Consider the following 25,276-nt stretch of genomic DNA (forward strand, 5'->3'; position numbering starts at 1 on the left):
AATAATTTGAAGTTAAAAAAAAAAAGTGTTAGAAGCAACAGACCCTTCTTCCAGAGGAAAAAATACATAGAAGCACAAGCATATGCGATATCCACTTGTGGGCCCCACCAAGCTGCACTAAGGTTATTAACTGTCCTTCCTTCTGCTTTGATGAATAAAGAACTTGGAGAAATGATTCATTGGAACACACTAGCTCACAGGGACAAAAGAAGTTTGAGAATCCATTGTGCCCACTTGCTTTACCAGATGAGTGAGTTATCCAATTTGCAGAAGAAGCTCTTTGCAGCTCCCTCAAGTTGGTTTGCTTTGGAGGAGGAGCTAGGGATTTAACCCAGCACTTGAAGTGTACTAAGCAAGTGTTCTGTCTACCACCGGGCTATGCCCTGGCACTACAGCCTCACATGTCCTGGCATGCATGGAAAGACCCTGCCATATCTCCCAGAATATTGCTTGCAAATTCATTATCCTCTCACAGCATTCTTAAACAAACACCACCACAATGGTGTTTATAAGTAAAAAAAAAAAAAAGTTTATGCATCTATAAATTTGTGGCTTTGTGATAAGTATGTTCTGGTATGTTCTGGGTTGGAGTGTATTTCCCCCAAAATCTGCCTTCCCTAAAAGATGGTTGTATTGCCTCATCCTACATATAATAATTCCAGTCAGAATTCACTAAGCATTTACTACAAACCAAATGGGTACTTTATACCCCTTTTCCATTGCCTTCCCTCAAACCCTACTAGATAGTTTTAATAAAGGACACCAAGTTTTCAGACATCTCTATAGATTGTTTGCTCAAAATTTTAGGATAGAACCTGTTGTTGTCTAGAAAAAAATATTCCCTGACCAATAGCAAATTAGGTTGAAGTGATCATTGCTCTGTGCTGACATGACCTAAGTAAGTATGACAATGTTAACTGTTGTTACAGCTGCTTGCCCGCCTGATGCGGGACCACTTTTGAATGTACAAGCTATTGGGGACTAATATACATTTCAGTGCTCTCAGTGCATGTACTATCACTTCTGAGTCAACTATTAACAAGTGGCATCATTTTAAGAGTGTTATTTGTCAAGTGTAGTTTCCAATTCTACCAAAATATAGGCTGGGGCAAGACTAGTAAGAGGTCCTGGTACAGTTACTGCTACTGCTTGGGGTCTAAATGACAAAGGTTTTGGCCTCCAAGTAAGAACTGGTGTCTAACTCTTCACATTTGTGTTCCTTCTCAATGTGCAGACTGAGTGGCTAAACTGACTTGTTTTGTTGAACGACAAAGGATTTGGTATGACTATGCCTGGGGCACACACCTAAGAGTCTCGCCGAGTTACCTGCCTTTGTGTGTCTTTAGGGTTGGCATTCCGAGAGGAAGCCAGAATATGCTTTTTAATGGCTTTCCTCTTAAGAATTGAACATCTGTTCTTTGGGAAATTAGTTTAATTGATTACATGCTGGCCTAAGAGTCAAAACTCTTTCTCCAAAGTCAGCTTGCAGAGTATTTGACTTTTTGGTTAGCAAGGGCAGAGAAAACCAATCAAGAAAATGAAAGGCTTTTAAAACTCTTGAAAAATGTTCATCGGCCTGCTGTAAGCTAATTTTTCCATTCTAACAGCAGAAGTATCAAGTGAAACCGATGAAAAATTTATTTTCTATGTGTGCTATTAGGAGCAAAGAACAGTACTTAGCTAATGTCTTGAGCAACAGTGAAAACTAAGAACATTAGGATGGGGGGAAAATACCACAGAGACATGGAGGAACAGAATTATTAGAGTGGCAATGAAACCCAACTCTGTTTTTCCTACTTAGCACTTGAAAATTTCTCTGTCTTTAGAAAGTGTCTGAGTGAAAAATACAATAGACTAACCTGTATAGAGTGTTTTCCTTCAGAAGAATTATTAGACAATTATGAAAGAACAGAACTGAAAAACAACAACACTGTTTTCCTAAGACAGCATTTTAAAACAGATATGAGAAAAAGACAAGGCCAGGTGTTAGAATCAAACCTATCCTCTATTAGTGAAATTACACAGAAAATAGCAGGAGTTTCATAAAAGGAACTCTGGACATTCTTTAAAGTGAATCAACCCCTCAGGTAAAACAGGGATTTTTACTCTCTAAGACAAGGAAGCAGACATTGCATTACATGGTAACTAGCAGAAGTAATCTCTGTGTGGTCAGATTAAATACCTGGGTTTTCATATTTTAGCCAATATCCGATCAGCATAAATTAAAACTTCTTTACAAAAGAAATCATAAGTTACACAAAGGCCACCCCATCTTTTCAAAGGTGGAGACCAAAGTCTAGGAGTTTTCCTCTTAAAGTGAGTTCCCTAAAGAAGCAGAGTCATGACATTCATGAGAAAAGACCCTTCCAGCCATGCTACTAAAATTATTTATAAGAAAATAACAGGTGGGTTTTCTAAAGTTTATTTGAGAATATCTGTCACTAAATCAATTCAAGCAATGTTACTTAACCAACATTATAGTTTATGAGAAACTTAAAATAGCAACAAATCTGTGGCATAAAGGTCACTTCATGAGCAAACAAATTGGTATGTTTACGTCATCAGGGAGAACCCAAAATGTGCCAAGCTCTTCCTTTGACAAAACAAACAAACAAACAAACAAACAAACAAACAACTGGATTTCAGAGTCCTCTGATGCAACAAGAATGTCTGAATGTAGCCAAGGTGAGAAACTAACATGTTCACTACAAGAATCAAGGAAAAATGGACAGCAAAAGGAGAAATTTGAAAACCAGTAAAAGCTATTAAAATAAACAAATAAAACTAAACTCTCTACTTTGCTACATCACATCTGGAGATTCAAGGTATCTACAAAGTCATATGTCTTTTGAACCTCAGTGATCATGATGGCTGTTCCTGCTCCTGCCTGGTTACAACTCAAGGCATTAGCTCTTAGTGCTACCTAAGTTTGACCTTCAGTGAGATCTGGTACTCTTTTTTGCTTTGGGAAAACATGTGTAATAGTTCCAGAACACACTTTGGGAATGACATCAAGGTTGGGATTTGAATCTACACTTTTAGCCACGCTCTTATTCAGCTTCTGTACATCCCATAAGACTGAAATCATCTATCGACTACATAACAACTATGTAACAACCAAAAAGTAAGGATATAGTATGCAATATTACATACCGTATTTTTCAAACTGTTTTTGGATTTTCCTAAGGTTTCATGTCTTCTTGTTTTAAACAAACCATCTAATTTTGAAAGCAAGACTTCTCAGTTCCTTAAAAATGTTGGTGTTAAAAAGATCACAAACTGGGCATGGGGGATGCATACCTGTAATTCCAGCATCTGGAAGACTGATAAGAAGGATGGCCAAATGCTCCAGGATAGCCTGGGCTACATAGTGAATTTGGACCAGACTGGGGTGCACTGCTTATTTCAAAACCAAAACCAAAACCAAAAAAAAAAAAAAAAAAAAAAAAAGAAGAAGAAGAAGAAGAATGGTAAACAAAAGGCCAATATATGACATATTGGCTATTTCCAGATACTTTGAACTTGTATTTTGAGTTGTTTGTTTGACTTTGTTTTGTTGTTCGTTTGTTTGTTTTGAGACTTTCTCTGTGCATTCCTGGCTGTCCTGGAACTCCTTGTGTAGACCAGGGAGGCCTCCAACTCAAAGAGATCCACCTGCCTCTGCCTGCCCAGTGCTGGGATTAACGGTGTGTGCTGCAACTGTCCGGCTGCTTTCTTTCTTAAAATGTTTCTTTCCATACTAAGCTCCATGTTCCTTTATATTCACACAATTCTTTAGAGTGTATTTACATATCTACAAAATTAGTAGTAAGTACCACAACCCATCTTCTGTCTTAGCTGTAGTAAATTTTCAAATGGCATGTGATCATATGTTCCTTGGGACTGGAAATAATGTGAGCCATGAACAGGTTCAAGGGAAACTCAGTGTATGTATGGATTCCTAAATCTGCATGGAGACAATAAAGCAGTCTCCTCCATCCCATTAGTGAGAAGTCTGTGAATATGCCATCAGGCTTGGAAAACTCCTGAAGCTGGTAAAAGAGGTACATCTGGCTCTAATAATTAGTTAATGGCACTAAAAGTTGGTCCTTGTGTATTATGTACTTAAGAGTACATGTTTTCCTATTAGATATAAAGTACAGTCAAGTTATTGTCAATAGTCTAATATGACAAGTCTTGCAACAACAGGAATAATTTCTCATTTAATTGAGATTACCCCGAGGACAAAATACAAACAAATTTTGCTTATTCTTTGTATTTTTGTGCCTAATACACTGTGTGTGTGTGTGTGTGTGTGTGTGTGTGTGTGTGTGTGTGTGTGTGAAAAGTAGGAAAATCAGTATATGGGGCATGGAGTATGGTAACATGTTAATTTCATTTCCTTGCTTAACAAAGTCTCTGCATTTGAGAACTTAGTGTAAAACCACCAAGAAATTGATCACAAAGTTTATTTTTGAATGGTTGTCTTGTGGAATAATTATTATGTTAAAATAAAAACTAAACAAGTAAAGAGAAAATAAAATCCATAAAGGTATAAAAAATGAATATAACAAGAATGCACAACTAAGAGGCTACTTGGTACTGGAGGACAATCAAGCTACAGTTTTGTGTTTTGGAGATGGCAAATAAATAAAGACTGAATTAATGGCTCTGATATCAGGAAGAAAAGTCTATACTGACTTCCACTTTGCTCAGCAAGGCAGAGTGATGTGATTTTGTTTGTTTCCATGAATGCTATTAGCATTAAAAACCTAAACAAAGCACCCTGAGACTTATAAACTCCTGCTATTTGGAAAATAATCTTTATGTTGTGCTCATTTCCATCTGCATAAGATGGCCACTGTAATATTGCTATGGTTCTAATAAGATCCTTAAAATCACTTTATAATTGTGTTGAGCTTATATTTTTCGACAAAATGATTCAATTTTATTTAATCTAAAACAGGCAATCAAAAGACAATCTCTTGTTTTGATTGTGTCTTTAAGAGCTGCCATGTTAAAATAATGCAGTTGCTTTGAATACCCAGTAATGGTTTTGAACATTTCCCTATTGGCGTTAAAAGTCACTTTGTTCTTTTCTATTTCATAGGCTGTAGAAGTTCAGGGGATGGACAAATACAGTGATCATAAAATCAAAATCTATACACGTTAATTTGAAATGACAACAGTTGTTTGTAGATTTTAGGCTCTGCTCCATGCTCCTAGACTGAATAACATGTTTGTCCTAAAAATCTTTTCCAAGCCTACAATATGGTCTCTAGTTTCAAATGATGACAAAGACAGGCTTGGAATCAGAAATGGGGATATTTAGTTTTGAAAAAAAAAATCCTTAAAGATTCCTTTGAAGTTGAATATGACATTGTTTCATCACATACACTACCTATCTACCCCCAAGGGCTGGTGTTTCAATTACTCTCTTTACTCTCAAGTTTAATTTGAATTATATTTACATAAATACATTTTTCTATATACGTTTAGAAACTCAGATCATAAGCACACTGCATGCAAGCTGCTGGGATCTATCTACATGGAAGCAGGATGGATTAAGCCAATGCAAAAAGACTTCAAAGTTAGGGGTGAATTTGCATCCAGACATAAATTACCCAGGATATTCAAAGCCATAAATTAGCTTCAGGACATAAATAGCTCTCTTGTGGCTCACAGAAGCACAACAATGTTCTTTATTCCACATATATCTATTATCATGTTTTCTTTAAGACTCTTCATGGGTTCTATTTTTTTGCTCAGACTGTATTTTTATTTCTATATTCAAAATATGCTCCTTGGTAGCTGCTACAGGCCCAAAGTCAAAAGTGTTGCACTGCCTATATTAATATTAACCTCATGTCTTTTTTTTCTCTGCCTGGAATACACACGGGGTGGGTAGGCAGGAACTACTGGCACTATCTAAATTAACAGAAAGGATTTTTTTTTTTAACGTCACTAAAGTATGGCTAAACAATCTGAAAGATTTTGTTTAGCTTCCTGATTATATAATAACATACACAATGTGACAACAGATATATAATGTGCACTACAGCACATGGAATACATACATGTATACATGCAATGTTTAGTAATTTTAATAAACATCTACAAGTAATGTTGAGATCAGAGGCCAGCATCTTCTGATCAATGGGAAAAAAGAAAGTAATTTATTTAAAATGTATTTCCTGTAGCTTAAGTCATTGAAAGTTTCACAGCAAGAAGTATTCAGGAAAAAAAGAATACTGCCATCTTTTGCACTTTTTAAAAACAAAAACATGAATTCCATTTCATAAACTCAACTCAGTGTCCTGGATAAATGTCATAACGTTCCGGGGAGTGAGTGATAAAGAGTGAGAATCTGGAAAAGATCAATCACTACAAAGTAAATAGCATAAATATTTGAAGTAACTGTCCTTCACTGATTGAATGTCCACACATTCCTGTTTTGGTCTGCTCCACTCAAATCACATGAAAGATATTGTTGCCAAACTACCCACATCATTATAATAAAATTAACTCCCCAAGTGCAAGAAAATACTTGGCTTTCTCAATAAAGCTTACATGTAAGCTTTATAAATTTCACTTTTCAAACTTTTCACATAAATATGGATGCATAAAGCGGTAATTTCATGGCTAACTGCCTATCTTGCACCTTCATTGTTTCCAATACACACACAACCTGTGATAGAGACAGATGCAATGCAAATGAAAATACCATACTTTACTCATCAACACTATAACTGTTGAACTACCCATTTATATTTTTTGATGAAGTGGATGAACATAGTTGGACTATACTTAAAATATAGTGTGAAAATTAAAAAGCAGTGTGAACAATAAATGTGAATACACACTTGTTTGGTGTGGGGCAGATTTACTATGATGTAATCACACATTCTACAAAAGTGTGATATTAGTGTGTGCTGGGGGAAAACGGGGGAAGCTTTGTCCTGCTTACCACATTGACGAGGAACCCTTTAGGACCCTAATATAACTGAAAAGCAAAGTCATAGGAAGTTGAATGTGTTAAATGTAAGTAACATTGTCTGAAAAGTCCAAAAAAAGAAAAAAAAAATAGTGACAATTAGAAAAATGAAAAGGATCAAAGGAATTTAAACCAAAAATAAATAATCACTACACTAGTAATATTTTTAACAATACAATGGATGGTGAAAATTCTCAAAACCAAACCCTGTCTTAAAATTAAAATGTAACTTCTTGAAATTATCCTTATGGTGTTTTGCAGCTGTGAACAAAAGAACTCTATTATTTAATTCCACAAAACTCACAAAAGTCTTAGGCTGGAATTCAGTTCTTATTTAAAATACATTTCCTTAAAAATTAAGAAAAATCCACTGAAAGTTTTAAATGTTAATATTTATCTAGATATTTCAACCAGATAGCTCTCCAAAATAAACACATGTCCAAAAGGCACAATTATTCAGAAACCCAAGCCCAACGGTTTTTCTGAGGAAATATTCTATCAGAACAAAAAAAAAAAAAAAACCCAAATAGAGAAACACTAGGAGAAAAATGAAAAATAATATTAAGAAAAAGAAACTACCAAGGGTTGCCTGAAAACCAGCAACATCCTGCCAACTGCCACAGAGAATTTAACCAATCACCATCAGTGTCTTTAACAGAAATAAAATCAGACGCATCACGAAATGTCATCGTACCTGCATGCACTTTGAATGACTACGGCACACGCTGTAAAACCTTCAGAAATAAAGCGCACTTCCTTTAACAGCTGCAAAACAAGGCTGCAGAAGCCCAGGATACATTTTTCCCCAGGCAACTGATCCAGCTTTCAGCCAGCCCCGTGACCTTTGAACTCCTTTCTGCCCCCTCCTCTTCTGCAGTCAAAGCTTGTGCTGGTCTCATTTGCATAAGGCTCAGGCAAGGCTCCAGCAGCCTAAGCGGAATGCTGGGTAAGGAAATGTGGAGCTGAGGTTCAGCCAGGGTACCTGCATCCTCCCCCTGCCCCCTCCCCAGCACCGGGACCCGCAATGAGGAGAGGGCATGCTTCACCAGGCTGTCAACATCACACCCCTTAGGTCCATTAATGGATGAAAGATTTTAGTGGTTGTTTCAGTCTTATGCTACTTGTTTACCGTCTCCGCACCACAAGAAGCTGTCTGCAGCGACTCTGGTAACCAAGGAAACCCAAATAGTCAAATACTTCATTTAAATACGTGTGGAAGGCCAATTTTAAATCGTCATTAACTTCTCTTGTTTTGGAGACATAGCTCTTTTTTTTTTTTTAAGTGTAATGCATGCATAATCAGACATATGGGCTGTTTTTGTTGTGGTGGCTTAAACAACATTTACAGACATCAATTTACATTAGGCAGTATACACATAGATTCAGTCACTTTATAGTAATTCTAAAAATGTTAAATGTGCCCAGGTGTCTTAAAGATCATCATCATAAATGGTACCCAAAAATTAATTGTGAAGAATTTAGGTCCCTGAATGCCTTTAAACGATATAGCAGTAAAAACGTAGGGCAAAGTTAAACTGCGTATTTCAATTCGAAGAGTCACCCCACAGCAGCGCTTGTCTTTTCCAATGATTTTGAGTGGTGAGCTGTTATCTGTTAGAGTTACTCCTGGCCTCAAATCCCTACACACAGCAATCTGTCTATTTGAAATACAAACTTCTCTACGACTCGGAAACCCAAGAGCTAGTTATTTTCCAGATGCAGATATTTTATTAATACCCAAAAAGATGTATACTTCTTTTCTGAAATAGTGAACCGGTGGGATACTGTTCATCAAATGATTAATCCAATCCTGTTTTAAAAATCAAGTTGATATGTTTTTCTTCACGTATTTATAACTAACATCTAGTATATAGGGTTTTTTTTATTATATAGAAGGTTTAATAAAAAGCATTTAAGCAGTAGTATGGATATATTACTAAAGCCTAAACATATCTTTAAATAACATTTAAATTTTTTCTTTTAATTTTTTATTTAAAAATTATACATTTTTGCATAAATATCTTGCAGTATACTAGAAAACATTAGCAAATTCTGAATGACTTATCTTCCAAAAGAAACACAAATTAAGGCAATACAGAATTTTTTAATATGGAAAAGTGGAGCTTTTTTATAGCAGCTATTGATTAGCCATTCTGCTTTATATATTTCTGCATACCTAAAGTATTAGAAATTATTAAATGACATTTTTCTAACCTATAAATTCTTAAATAGAATAAACAACTTTTGAATTTAACATAATAATGCCAGCATTTTTGTTATATTTGACTACATCAAAAATTCAATCTTGCTGGGTCAATTCAAGTGCATCCTTCATATTACACATTGCAAATACCTTGTAAAGTTGTCGTTTAAGGCAAAACACACATTAACCCGACCTAATTTAAATGCAATCAAATACAAGGAAGTGCTGTGGGGGGCTTTAAAAAAATCACCGACCTGTTCAAATAGCTGTAGTCGAGTCCTGGCACTCTTTATTCATTAGAATCCAAAATAAATCGATGATCATTTTATAGTACGTGTCAGCATCGCGACCGGCATCGTTCTTCCTGGTTCAGTGGAATCTTCTTACATTTCCCAGCCCTGTGTTTTATTGCTGGTACCATATGCTTTATTGTTCCGAGACAAGAGCTTCGCTGGCACAAAGGCTCATTACCTACTGCTAGCTGCACGGCCTCAGCCTCCGTGAGGCTGCCTATATGTGATCACATGGAGTTCTGTCTGAGAAAGCCAGGCGTGCCACTGACTTCACTGTGTCTATGGATATTTTTTATCAGCTGACTCTACTAGAAGGGAGAAATTACAAATTAGGGAACTGCCCTCAGACGTTAACGTACCACAATTTGGGGAAATCCCTTCACAAGATTTTATTATTGAAAATGTTTCCACAACCATTAAAGGGGGGGGGGGATAGCTTTTATGTTAATTGAAGGTTGAGTAAAGAGTTTATGGGAAGAAAACTTGCTCAAGCCTTTTCCTACCTTATGTTCCTGAAAATACTGTTGTATAAATATTAGGATGAGCCTTGTTCTAATGGACCAACTCACAATACATTTTAACCTTTTAAATGCAACTATTTCTTTTCTTGGTCCCGCCAACCCCCATTAAAAGGCTGAATGCTGGAACCCCCATTAAAAGGCTGAATGCTGGTTCCCTTAAAATTTCCTTCAGTAATATCCCCATCTCTAAAAGACACTCTACATGAAAAAAACAGAGATTACAATTCTCTTTGATAAGGAAGATGAGGGGGTTAGATTCTTTTTATTAAATGTATAAATGAGGTAGGTGATTAATTTATCTTCTCAAAAGATGACACATTCCTAGAACAGCTGACTACAATGAACAATGAAGATCTTAAGTTAAAGAACAGATGGTTCATACTAATTCTTAAAATCAAGGTAACTTATTTTAGACAGCTTACCTCAATAGAGCATATGGTTTATCTTATCTGATTTTATTGCTACCAAGTACTTCTAGTGATGATGGCTCAACATTTACAGGAAACTTTTGCTGCCTAGATACTGTTTTAATACATGTATACTATGGATTCCAAAAATAAATTCTCAAAATTTGAAAATCAATTAAGGATATTCAAACAAACAACAAACAAAAACCTATTTAATTAATGGAATTTGATTAAGCATTCCATATATTTTATGGGATATTTTGTTCATAGCCTGCCTAACTTGAATTGGTATTTGAAAGAAGCCTTTCACTCACAAATTTCAGTGATTATCTTATGGCAAATACATGCAAATTCAACGAAGATCACAGAAGGAAATGCCAGAAGCGCCATACAATAATCAGAAAAATGGATTTCCTGCACCAGTATATGCATATACTTATAAAGATGTCAGTCCTGAATTTTAAAAGGAATGAAGGTACATACATACATATGTTCATCAATATACACACACTCACATCAACCTCCAATCAATAACCTCCTATTTGCTAAAAGAAAAACATTGCAATGTAAACGTTTTGTCGGCTAAATCTAAAAAATAATAGAGAATAAAATCAGTGTGATTAAAAATAAGTACTTAAGGAAAACAATTTCAACATTTTTTTTTTCTTTATATTACTTGAAGAGTTCAAGGAAATAAACAAAAGGCAGCCATTTTTTTTTTTTCTTCTACTGCATCACTTCAAAACAGTGAGGTAAAATGGTTGCCAAGTAGAATGAAAGAGTCTGTAAAAAAAACATCAGTAGCTTCAGAGTTTCTTTGGTAGTTCTGGAGATCACAGAGTGGGAGGGAGGAGGAGGAAAAAAATCCATATATGTGTGAATTTTGTAGATAGGTATGAAAAAAAATTTAATGAGAACTAAAGCAAAATCAATATAAAATAGCTGGAAACAAATGCCTAGAAAAAAGGAAGACCTGCTGATAGGAAGACTATCAACACAATATGTTAACTGTAAAAGCCTGATAAAATCATCTATGTGGAAAAGGAATAAAGGTAGCTGCCAGAGCCAGAGAGACCTAGAAAGGGGAAGAATGGACAATAGTAATAATCCAGGTTGTTATTGTCTTAAATAACCTTGGGAAGTTATTGTGGCACGTAAACTAGTCTTGAAATATATAGTAATATTTCTATGTTTTAACTCTGTAAGTTGGATTTAACCAAGTATTGGTAATTAATATTAATAAAAATAAAACAGGTTAAATTTTAACAGGTTTAACAGGTTAAACCACTTGCAGTAATTATAATAAATTATCTTTATATCAAATACAAATAGGATTTTTGTAGGAAGAGATCATCTTTGTCTAATGTATAAAAAATGGAAGACATTGAAGAAGTAATTTAAAATCACAAGAACTTGCCTCATGATTAAAACAAATCACAAAATGGGCATAGCATTCCAATCAAAAGTCTGGAATCCTCTGTCTGCAACATGGCAAGAAAACTAACTACAGCAGAGATTCTCACATCACACAATAAACATCGGCGCTTCTGCTTATGTAACACTTTCATCAGCCAAGAGTTTTTCAGATATAAATTGACAGAGACACACAAGATCACAGCTTAAAACAGTTCATTGCATTCAAGATTAAAGGGGTGTCTTAATTTATGATATTAAAAGTTGTGAACTGGAAAAAATAGTTCAACTCTTCCTCTGAAGGAAAGTTGATATAGAATCATTTGGGTTCATACTTTTTTTCTTCAAAATAGGCAAAGATTATCAAAAGGAATCTAAGATGTTTAATTTCTGGCGTCCAAAGTTAACACAGGCATAGACTTTTGCTAAGAAGATGATCCGCAGAACAGGAAGAGGTATTGCACTACGTGTCTGTTTTTCAAGGCCTTGTTGTCTGGCATTTACCCCAGCACCTGCTGTTCATTTCCCCATTGATGAGGTTGCCCTTCATCTCCTCCCAGCCTGTTCTGGGAAGTCGGTAAATTCACTATATCAGTTTAAAAATTGAGGAATAAGTGAGTCCAATTCAACAAACACTTCTTGGAAGTTACCATGTCTCATGCTCTGAGACAGTTGCTAGGAATATAAAAGTGAAATATTAACTGTTCTCAAGAAGATCAGAGCCACTCTACCTTAAAAAAAAAAAAAAAAAAAAAAAAAACAAGAATACTGATGTGGAGAATATAATAGGAAGGTGGTGACATGGCTACCTTGTTTCAATTTTAAACATCTTATCAATTCAATATGTACTTTGTGTCAAATCATTATAAATTTTCATGTTGATATTCTCGATTAAAATAAAAATATTGTTATAGTATAAAATAGTTCATTGAGTAGCCTATTGAAAATTTTCCTTTTGGGTATCATAATCTAAAACAGAAAGCAAATCTTTCAAAAATAAAATGATATATGTAAATAAAGGTTGAAAATGCTTCGCTATTCTTTAGTTAAAGAGTACAGCCTAACTCTTTTACCTTGCCTTGTGGCTGCCTCTACTGAATTCTTTTCCAGGAGTGGTATTCTGAACATTGTAAGGATAGATCCTAAAAAAGAAAACAACCTGTGGCTTCAACTTGAAACACTTACTCCAAGTCCCCTGAGCTATGTAAGGAGATTGACTACCTCAAGCCTGCCATGATGGAGAAGCCACCCACAGACATGCTAGGAGAAACTGAATTACTACATAAATGTCACCTTGGAGAATACACAGAGACAAGAGCAAAGCTTTACAAACTATAGTAAGAAGAAATTTGAGTTGACTTGGTGAGATAGGAATTATAGGCATGTGTTCAAAAGTTAAAAAAAAAAGAAGAAAGGTGGTGGCCCCTTTGAGCAGCATGAAGCTTGAGAGGAGAGTATTTCCCGTGTATATGTGATGCTGTGAGGTCAGCAAAGAATGAGAGGTAAGGCCAATGGATAGCTCAGTGAAGTACTGTCCCAGCAACAAAGTGTTGGAAGACGTGGGTAGAAACAGTGAGCTTGAACTAAGGTTGATAACTGAGGCAAGAAGAGAGTCAAGGAGACACAATGATGGAATCTTAAACATGGTGAGATAAACTGACCTTTGACTTCATTTATGGCTTCAAAAGCTAATGATTCAATGGCTAAAGTACAGGTCCTAACCAGACTAGAGAACATTAATTTAGCTGACTCTATTATGATCAATAATGTTGCACATATTTTGATTTGTGCTGCCCTCAGATTGTCAACTTTCAAATACTGTGAAAATATTTAATGTCAATTATTATTAACATGTTTGGGAGGCCAAAGCAAACTTCTTTGAATAAAGGACATACAGGACAGTATTTACATTGTTTTCTCTATGTCTGATTTCACCACCCAAGGAGGGGCTAATGGAGGGAAAAAATATGTTCTGGTTGGATAGAAAAGAAAAATGTAATTTTGATAATAATGAGTTAGGCATAACATACTTAGAGAAATACTGGCTAACACATATCCTTGTGGTTTTTCATTCTACTGAGACATTATACTATGAAAGCAGCAGATGTTAAATTTAGCAGTCAGTGAATGAACTCTCTGAAGGACACAGGTTAAATAGCTGGAATTGCTCTATAACTACTACCACAGCAACTACAATAGGAACATAAATCATCTGAACCTGGCTGCAAAGAAATCCAAATGCAAAGTGACCCAAAGAATGACGTGTCCAGATTTCCCTTGACCCTTCCTTTTACTCCCACAAAGACATTAGAAAACAACATTTGTTAAAAGAAAAGACCAAATGAAGCAAGCCTCCTAGGAACACAAAGGATACACTTATGTCACAGTGGCCATTAGCAATGGTTATAGTAATTGCTGCTTAGGCTGAAGTAGATATCTAACTTGGGACAAAATAATATATGGATTTAAATGATACAACCTAAAATCAACCATGAACTGAACTGTTAAAAGGAAACAAAAGGAACAATGAAATAGAATGAATGAATTTTTCATGTCAATAATATTATATACCATAACTAAAGAGGCTACAAAATTGCTTTGGAGTCAAAACATAGAGAAAGGTATTGTTGTTGTTGTTGTTGTTGTTTGTTTTCATCTACACAAACCCACAAATGTTTGATCTATCTAATAAACCTTGTATATAATGGGTACATAAGAAACGACCTTGGGATATTATTCATATGGAGTAATTGATGCAAATATATAAGCAGATAGAAATGTGATGGTAGCATCTATTTTATATTCACTGACTAACAATGTTTGGAACTGAGTTTTATATTCTGACTTGTTAAGAGAGATAAACAGTGTATCTGGTGAGTAAGTGGGTTTCCGTCTATGTACAGAAGCAGATTCAAAGAGTTAGTAGAAGGATGATGAAAACATTATAAATTGAAGAATAAGCAATAACATAAAGACAAGAGTGGACAGTGTTATCTAAATTCACCTAATAGTTACCATACACAGACCAAAATGTTTTATAATCAGTACTTAATTCACATAAATTATTGAAACGAGTCTATGAAGGAGTTTTCTTAAGCATCTCTTTTTTTATAGATAACATAGCTGAGACACAGATCAGGTAAGTAATTCAGTCAGTTAATGAAGTCTGACTTAAGGCTAAATCTAGTCTGACTCTAGAAATGGTACCCTGTCATGATGAGCCTTACAAAAGAGGTAACACAATTGTGAGGATGGTAGATGCACTTGTGGAGAGCACTGAGGAAGCCAGTCCAAAGATGGTCAGTCTGGTGGGACCAAGCATTTGCAATTTTGATTCTTGGAGCCCCTCCTAGCATCAATCTGCACTATACAAGATAGTGAAGGCGCTTGGTTATATCTTTTGTAAGAAGCTCTGCAAACTCTTCAAAAACACAAATTGGAGAGAGAACCTGAGAAATTGTTAAATTATTTCAGAAATAAATATAAAGCTCTGAATGAATAGGGTGGTAGTCTCAGGGTAGAGAAGAAGACTGAGCAATGAACACTTTGGCAGACACTCAAATTGGGGATGAAGGAAAGAAAACTCCACATACAGGGTTTTTAATTTAGTAAACACACACACACACAAAATGATGATACTGTTAACCAAGGTTAAAATTCAAGATACTTAGATGTTGAGCCATTCAATGCTATACTTAAGCCATTCCCATGCATCAGACAAGAGGACAGAATTATAAGGGGTTGAAGACACCATCTTTGTCTCTCAGTGCACCAATCTGGAAGGGAAGCTTGCAGACAAAATCTATTACTTAGATACTTAGATATGAATTGTTTCCATCATAGCTAACTTTAAAGAATATAGGCTTTCTCTTAGTGACATTATTAAAGATTAAAAATGAACAAAGAAAGGCTGCTTTTTGCACAGTGCTTCAAATCTAGAATGCCATCAACTGAACATAACTGTTATGAGCATATAAGACACTAGTATATAAAAGTAGCTTAGGCAGATTAAAACCGTGCTCCTGATAGAGAAATCCACCTCCATGCTTATATTAACATAGAACCTGAATAAATAAATACAAGGAGTAAATTAGATTTCTCCTTTAGGCAAATGTATTAATGAGCTCACTTCCATGGCTACTAATGCTAGTGGCAGGCTGCCTGGCAGGAAGCATGCATTTTCTTTCTTGTTCATATAGTCAGGTTCCTATTTAGTATTCATTATTCATGTCTATTTTTATCAGAGAACACCATTACATGAAACCACAATCTAAGCATATTTGGTTCTTGGTTTTATTTATGGGAGAAAGAAATTATGCAACCTTCTGATACTGGGGTGTGTCTGTTAGAGCCACAAATATGCTACATATGGATAAGGAATCTGTCTGTTCCTTAATGTTAGATCACATAGTGCTTAATTTAGGAAGTCTGTGTACACCACAGATCTCTTTTTCTACTTGTATTAATTTGGACAACCAACAAGACATAGAAGGAAACCAATAACCTTATAAACAAACTGATAAAAATTGGTTCATTTTTATTAATTAATAATTATGTAAGTACATTCTGATGAAGATATTGGCAAGAGGGAACCCCCATCTATTACTAATGGAAATGTAAACTAGTCTAGGTCCTTAGGTGATCAGTGTAGAAGTACCTCAAAAACCTAAAAATAGATCTACTGTATGACATGCCTCTATATCTCCTGGATATTTATTTGAAGGATTCTACATCAGTATATCACAGAAATACTTGCCATCAATAATATTATTACAGTACTATTCATAAAAGCTGAGTCATGGGACCAATCTAGGTGTCCAAGAGGAATAGTAACAAACAAACATGCTATATATTCAATGGATTACTTTTGCCATAAAGACAAAATTATACTGTTTGTTGGAAAACAGATGCAACTCAAGACTAAACTGGTCCCAGAAAGACAATTATCATATCTTCATTCATTTGTGGTTCCTAGATTTTATATGGAAATATGAAGTCACACATGTAGCACGTGAAAGCAGAAATGAGACTTCCTAGGAGAGTATGGTGTACTGGAATATTATAACTCTGATAAATTTAGCTGACCACCATGGATATTATTAATGTTTGTTGGCCATCTTTACCTTTTAATTCCTGATAGTTATCTATGACATGGGTAAGATGATATTTGGCTTATGATTACTACTACTTATGGCTACTCATAGTCTAACAGTTTGTTATATTTATACACTTTGACCTGTGGAAGCCTATGCTTACCTCTATCTGTCTAATTATGATAGTTTAGAAATTTTGGAATCAAGGAGCAGCAAGATATAATGGACCAGAAGAATGTAGTTTTGAATACAAAGATATGAGTACATCCCACTTTAATAGTTAAAACTTGGAAGCATGCAAATATATTTAAAATATATTCTCCATACTGTAGAATATCAGATAACCATTAAAACTACAGCCATGAGTATGTAAAGACAATAAAAATGTTTGCAGGAGAAAAATTGATGACAAAAATTACCATAAATATAATAGGTGTAATTGCAACAAGTGCTCATAAAAGAAAACTGGAGAGAAACATAAAATAATTAGTGATTATGAATGAGTACAAAATAATATATAGACTGTGGTCTCAGCACAATTGCTTCTCTCTGTGTCCACTGGTTCATATGTACGGAAGTCTACCAAACACACAAGCACTTAGGAAAAAAATTGATTTGTATTGAACTTGGACAGATTCTTTTTCTTATAATTACTCCCTAAAAACTATTTTCATAGCACTATACTGTATTCAGTATTATAAGAAATCTAAAAATGATCTAGTATATATAACAGGATGTACGCTACTTCTGTGCAGTGCAGTACCATTTTATGCAAGGTTCTACAGCATCTCACATACTTCTGTCAAAAGTTGGGTCCCAGAATCTTTATTCCATTAATTCCAAGGGATTACTGTGTTTTAAATATATAAGCACAAACTAAGTGAAAAAAGTCAAATCAAAATAATTTTTTAAAACAACAGTGATCTCTTGGAATGAGGCATTGGATGATTTTGTTTTTTCCTACTTGGACTTTTTTTATGCTTTTCTGGTTTTACTGTTATCAATGCAATATAAAGTGAAACAATATTCAAATTGTTATTGTGTTGATGTTAGTTATATTGCAATTAGCAAAGAAAGCATTTAAAAATCAGAATGTGCCTCTGAACAATTTCAATTGCTGTAAATTTAAGCAGTTAGAGATGAAAGGAATTGATCCCTGACACCAACACTCCCCCTAGGCTAGATTCGAAGCTTAATATCGCTGTCTACTCAGCTCCCTGAAGACCTGATTGCTTTTGATTGATGAGGGTTCCTTTTCAACATCTTCTACAAGTAACCAAACACGGGGCTGTTTTGTTAAATCCTTCTCCCAGGTACTGCAGAGCAGTTTCGTGCCCACTCCTCTTTCCCAGAGTTACAAAGGATGGCATACAAAGACACTTGGGATGGTTATGGGGCCACAGCAAGATAAGGTAGTTTATCTGCCTGTGGAGGAGAGAGGTTGTACCTTCACCACACACACACACACACACACACACACACACACACACACACACACACACAAAGGGGAGGTATGGCCCGGGAAACCTAGAGGAGTATGATACTTATTTAGATGAGAAAGAAAACTCAAGAATTTAGACTAATGTACAGCAGGACATTATGCAGATCTAGTTAAAAATTAACAGTAAAATAAAACTAAAAACCTAAAAACTGAAGACCTGGGGTAAAAGCACCTAATTGGGAAAAAATATTAGTGTCCTCCTGCCAAGGCTCCTTCACGATTGTAGAGTGCCCTAGAGGCAGAGGTTTCTCAGGTGGGCTCTTCCTTTCTTGATGTCCCAGGGAGATCTGATGACCAAGCTTTCCATAGCTAGATGTTATGAACAGTGGGTTCTGTTACTGAGGAAGAACCAATTATTGCAGCATTGTTGGGGAATGTTTCCCAGGCAACAGCATGAGGGACATTTTTTTTTCCTGAGTCAAGTTTTCTCTGTATTGCTTTGGAGCCTGTCCTGGAACTAGCTCGTAGACCAGGCTGGAACTCACAGAGATCCATGTGCCTCTGCCTCGTGAGTGCTGGGATTAAAGGTGTGTGCCACCAACACCCAGCAAGGGGCATTTTTAATGTGCATTTCTCAACCAATCTTTAGCCATAAATTAGGAGGGAGGCCCTAGAGTCCCATGTCAGAGGGCAGTACAATAGCAACTGTAAGATGTCTGGACATAGAGTTTCTCACAATTTCTGGTCATATTTCTCATAATTTCTTCTTTTATTGATTGAATTCTTCCGCTGCACATTATGCAAACGCATTTCCACTTCTAGAAACATGCAGAAGCAAGGGCATCGATGTCAAAGGCCCTGCCTGATTTTGTACTTGCAGCCTCAGAACCCATCTTGAGACTTACCTATGAGAGGTTCTGAGTAATACGTTCTTGAGAACATCTATTTTGAAACCAACAAAAAGTGCACACAAACGTTGAGGCAGATGCTTTTAGGATAGTGGATACTGCTCATAAAACCTCAGGTTGTTTAGAGGACAGAAATGTTGAACACTGACTTCCCATTTGTATTTCCTAAACTTGTCTAAATAAAATAGATTGAAAGCTGGAACCATGGTAAACACTTGTTTCTTCCCAACCACAGGGTTACAAGATTTGCATCAGAAAAGATGTCTTACAGTTTTGCCCCTTCTATGGCCACTCCAGCTGGCAACAAAAAAATTGTTAAAATTTTTTCCTACTGATAAAAAATTTCTTGGTCCCCTTTTTTCAGGTAGCAGTTGTTACCACCAATCTTGCCGTCAACATTCTTTCCCCTTCCTTTTTTTTTTTCTTTCAAATAAGGAAAAGATGTGCATCAACCTGCTCTCAATACCATGCACAATCACTGTGATTTTGGATGCATCCCTCCCTAACAGTTTCTTTGGGGTTCCTGGGTATTGAGTGGAGATTTGCACACATTTTGGAATAGTCCAGCTTTTTCAACAGACCTTTGCACATTTTAGAGCAAGTTACTCAAAGAACATTAGTATTTCTGTCTATGGAGATGTCTTTTAAATTTATCGCATGTGTTAAATAAAACTGTTGGTAACTATTACATGGAGAAGCATAATATTTCAGTTTCACTTGGAATCAATTTCAATGGAGTTTAGTAGTCTGTAACATCACCGAGACATTGGTTAATAATGAAAATTCTCTCCTCAAGCAAATCTGCAAGAGCTGGATTAGAAAATGAGACAGACAGAGAGAGAGAGAGAGAGACAGAGAGACAGAGAGAGACAGAGACAGAGAGAGAGAGAGAACTCTTTTTTTTAAATTCATACTATTGATTCTTTTCTCTGGAAGCAAAGAACAGGGTATGTTACAGAATATTTTAAAATGTCCAGTCTTAGAGAAAATTTTCTTGAATAACAGACATTTCACTGTGGCATGAATTACAATAATTTTGTAAATGTTGGTATTAAGCTCATAAAAAATAATGTGTAGGAGTAAATACAATTTGAGGGTATTTGCAAAGAGAGTGAAATCTAAATGAACAGTCTATTTTGGTCACAGTAAATAAACAGCTAAAGTTGAAATGACTTTTTGAAGAATATCTACAACACAATTAGAAAAGTAGAAATTATTCTTGGAGAGGATTTAAAAACAGAGCTGCCCACCCTTGTGTCTTTATGAGCCCCATTTCATAGTGTTTTACAGGGTTTGTGCTTCCAAACACAAATTCACCCCCATGTATCTGTGGATTCCTGCTTCTCTTGAGGTTTAAACATTTATTCTGCCCTTACATAGTCCTACAGGGTAGAAGTGCCACTTGTAAGTTTTATTGGGCTTTACAGCCAGAAGTAAGGCACAGGGGTCACAATGCACCACTTCCTATTGCGACTATTGCTCTTTTCAAGTGTGTAGACTTTCTTTTTAACAACTACAAGAAACAACACTTCTTTCCATACAGAATTTGACAGGCAGAAATTCTCACTAGTGTAAGGAATTAATAGTGTTTGCTTTATGAGAGACACCTATACAATATTTAAAGGCATGTTTCCTGTCCCTCAATACACTACGTGCACCTGGATGACAACTTTAAATAAATGAACGATAGCACTGTGTGTCTTTCTAATGTAAGCTTCAATGAGGCAAACCTCATCGTGAATACTATTGAAATAAATAACCTAAAGAGTCAAATGGGGCTGGAGAGGTGGCTCAGCTGTTAAGAGCAATGCTGTTACCGCAGAGGACCAGGGTTCGATTCCCAGCACCCATATGGCAGTTCACAATCATCTGCAACTCCAGTTCCAGGGGATCTGATGCCTTCTTCTGACATTTATGGATAGCAGGCATGCTCGTGGCTCAAATACATACATGTCGGCAAAACATCCATACACATAAAAATAAAATAAATGTAATTTTTTGAAAGATTAAAGAAAAATAACCAAAGGAGTAACTGCTCAGCCAAGTACATTAGCAGAAAAAAAAATCTGATCAACTGTGTAATAGAGTACCTAACAATGTTATATCAAGATATTTGACCCTCCTTTATGAAGTACCCATTTCTGTGGCTTTTTTTTTTTTTTTTTCCTTCCTCACAAAAAGTCACAAGGACTTGAAATATGAAGCTCTGTTGGGTGTTAAATGCTACATAATTGCAGTTGTGCTTTCTGAAATCTTTGTGGATGCTATCTGAGTTGGGGAGAGATGACAGCCCTCACGGTGAGCCAAGTGGCTTCCAGGCAGCCAGAGAATGGTGTAAAGCTCAGCTGAGTTATAGGACATTATAGGAAAAAAACACAGGAAGAATGATGGACAGAGAAGTCGCCCATGGTGTTTAGAACACTGTAGTTGACTTGAATGCTGGAAGGATGTAATAATGGCGCCACCCCACACCACAGAAGCCAGCAGCAGACATGTTCAATGTCACTTTAGAGACAAGAGTGTGCAATTTTTGTTCCACTAGAGTAAACTTTATATTTCATTTACATCTACAGTTCCACTTTGGAATCGTTTTAGGAGAAAGGTTCATCACTTCACCATTGAGTAGGGGGAAATTTCTGGATAAAATAATGAGAGTTTATGAAATTCTGAATATCAGTAATAGAACCCATTTAGAGCCTTTGATCTTGGATTGATTTCAGAACATAAACTGTCCATTTTAAATACTATTACAGTTATGACACACTATGCAACACACAGAACATGAAGATGATATAAATGCAGAATTAATATTATTTTCTATTTTTTAGATATAATTGCCATCTCTTTCCCTCCCCCAAAATCCTCACCACCTTTCTCCTCTACCATATCTCACACATCTCTTTACTGCAAGACCTTGCTGTACTATAGAAGAAACTCTGGAGTTTGTAGATTGCAGGCTAAGACATGGAAGTGTGGAAATATACCTGGCTACTCTTATGCAACATGCCAGGTTACTAATATATAGTATATAGACACATTCTGTGCCACAAAGAGCTGAAGCTCTATTTTCAGTCACTTCAGATCAGTGCTTCTCAAACTTCCAAATGCTTCGACACTTTAATACAGTTCCTCATATTGCAGTGACAGTTCCTCATGTTGCAGTGACCATCAACCTTACAATTATGTTCATTGCTACTTTATAATTATAATTTTGCTACTGTTATGAATCATAATATAAACATTTTTGGAGACAGAGGTTTGCCAAAGGGTCATGACCCATAAGTTGAGAATCTCTGGTAGAAAGGATTCCTTTCAGCAATCTATGTCTACAAGCAGATTAATGATGAAGCAGGATCCCATGATAAATACCTTTGTAGGTCATCCAGGGCCAACTCCCTTGGAGATAGAAAGATTTACTGGGGAGAGTGATGGACATCAAAAAACAGTGTGAAATTAATTTGTGAGTTCACTATAGATTGAGCAATACTTTAATCACTGGCACTTTCAGGTAAACACGTGATGCTTACTTTTTAGAGAACTAAGCTTTGTGGTTGTTTGGAAAATTGATGTGAATACATATGTTGTCGTGTAATTTTGTGTTTGTATCTTACAAACCCAATCATTTTACGTGGAAACATAGCTTTTGTTAAATGATAAAATGATGGATTTCTTTCCTAGACAGTTTCAACTGTGAATATCATTTTACATGGGTAGCTGAAGGCATAATCCTTCCTGGAGGCCCAAGAAATTGTTCTGCAGCCATGTAAAGTCTTTTGGAAATCTGTTTGCTTAGACACAGGAAAGCCTCAACCAGGTCCTTTGGCTTCCTGGACCTGACACTTTCAGATGACTCAACATTTACTTATAAGAGTCAGGCTGGCAATATATGTGCATGTGAGTGTAATACACTAATCAGTGTTTCCATGCATGAGCAATGCAGCCCCAGGGGCCTTACAATTCACATCTTAAGAGGAAATTCTACGTGGCCCAAAGAAAATGAATGAGTTTTCTTGTTCTTCCTGTTCCCTGTGGCAGGCTTTTTTGTCCCCCTATTACGTTTGTGACTATTCTTGTACCTTTTTTTTTTTTACATTGTCAGTAATTTTTAAAGAGAATCTGCACTAATGCTTCATATTTTATATTACCTGTTTCCTAAACTCTTAATGATTTATAAAAACCATTTACGCTGAAAAAAAAAGCCAATTTTAATAAGAATATTAACTCTCTCTGACTATATTGGCTCCATTTAGTGAACCGAAAATTAACTAAATAAGAAGCTGGCTTCCCTTTTCTTCACGCCTCTAAATGTAACATCAAACTTTAATAAATGTAGACCTAGATAGTGGGAGAATTAAATGCAAGGCCCTAAGGGCAGAGGTTTCTAGGAATGTGCTTATAATAGACTTTCACCTGGGATTCAATTAAATATTTAGTGAGAGTGGCTGAAAGAAATTCCATGTGTAAAGGCTGTGGGAGGGCAGATATGAATTGGACAGTTTTTGTCCTCCAGAATGACATGATCGATGACAGTTCAACACCTTAACTTGGGTGCAAGGTGGGGGAGGGGCTTTCCTCCCTTTTCTCCTCCTGCACATACAAACCTGCCTGTGTTTGTACAATGCTATCAGCCTTTCCTCTGGCTTCCTATGTTGAAACATCCTTTATCATTCAAGGCTAAGCTTCCCTCGCACACCCTCGATACCACCTTCACCCATTTTCTGGGACTCCTCTTCCTCTGTTTTTGCAGGGGTTGTATTGTAAATCAGAGGTTCCCCAGGTCTTTCCCTAATGAACCAGGCATGTGGTAGTTGTTGTGACCACCTAATTCTGTGGTAATGACAAAGTAGCTGTGTGCAAACAAATGTACAAATATGTCAATTATGTATATAAATTGGTGCAACCCACTGTAGTCAATTTTCATGTATACACAACAAAATTTGAATTTCATTAATATGTCATTTGTTTTGTTTTTAAAACCATTTCATTTTGTCTAAAGGCCATACAAAAGCACACAGTGAACACATTTGTGCCAATCACCAGAGTTGCTGACCCTTGCTTTAAAAGGTTGGCATGTTTCCATATGTCAACCTGTCTTCTTCTACTCTTTCTTAGCCTACAATCTCCCAAGGCATATAGTAACATGTAACAGTGACTGAACACTGATCAAAAAGTGTATGCTTATTAATGAGAATATTAGCAAAACCAGGCAGCTGACTAAGGATTGTAATGTTCTGAGTCCTATCCATTTTACAGTGAATCCAGCACAATTCCTTTGAAACTGACATTTCCCAAATGAACACTGTCTCTCTTTATTGTTTCTGAAGACCTAGTCTTTATTTTTCACCTTCCCTCATCCACATTAAATTCCCTTAGTTGTCTTCTATCTCTCCACTGTTTGGTTCTTGGTTGCTATGATGAGTCTGGACTCACCTCTTCTTAATCCTAGTGTGGTCTGTGGGCATAGTCTTTGCTGCTCTTTAGAGCTGAAGACTTATTTTTACCAACTTGGGTTTCCCCAGGGCATCGCAGTGTCAGTGTTTGATGCCTGTGTATAGCACCCCATCCTAGCCCAGCAACATCATCCCTATTTTCTGCTCCAAAGACACTGGTAGCCACTCCCAGAACTGTCCTGCCCTTTCTCTAGTTATACTTACTTACTGTCCATGATCATTTTTCCTCCAAATGTTTCTCACTTGTACACATCCCACAGCATCCCCAATCTGGTCATGGCTTAACTGGATCAGGGTCCTGGTTGAGTCCTTGATCTCCCTCTTCACAGTACATGAAAATGAGAAATCTAAAAATAATCTCAACCAGACAGATGCCTTCTTTAGGCACTTAGCATGGTACAACAGCCCTCTACCATATTGCTTCTGGTTTTTTTGCCCTTGTCTTACCATTGTAAAATCTATTCCTCAATGATAGAGAACCACAGAGGCAACTGCATACTTCCATAGTACTACACATGCTGTTCCAACTACCTGAAAAGGAATTTTCCTTTGTATGGCCAATGTCTAGCCATCT

At 36.2% G+C, this 25,276-nt stretch overlaps 1 protein-coding gene across 3 annotated transcripts in view; it reads right to left on the reverse strand.

The window, feature by feature from the left end:
- Csrnp3 (cysteine and serine rich nuclear protein 3) overlaps positions 1 to 25,276 on the reverse strand; it is a 149,073-nt gene that overhangs the window by 86,832 nt on the left and 36,965 nt on the right. The window contains exon 1 of one of the 3 annotated variants that reach the window (XM_051184558.1): positions 9,431 to 9,741. The exons of 1 other annotated variant lie outside the window; for it this stretch is intronic. The gene's annotated coding sequence lies outside the window, so the exon portion shown is untranslated. Of the gene's footprint in view, positions 1 to 7,667; positions 8,058 to 9,430; positions 9,742 to 25,276 lie in introns of those variants that run through there. One more of the 3 variants, XM_051184559.1, reaches the window with a different exon arrangement.

This window comes from Phodopus roborovskii, unplaced genomic scaffold (genome assembly GCF_943737965.1).
Source record: "Phodopus roborovskii unplaced genomic scaffold, PHOROB, whole genome shotgun sequence".
In the NCBI taxonomy this organism is placed as follows: Eukaryota; Metazoa; Chordata; class Mammalia; order Rodentia; family Cricetidae; genus Phodopus; species Phodopus roborovskii.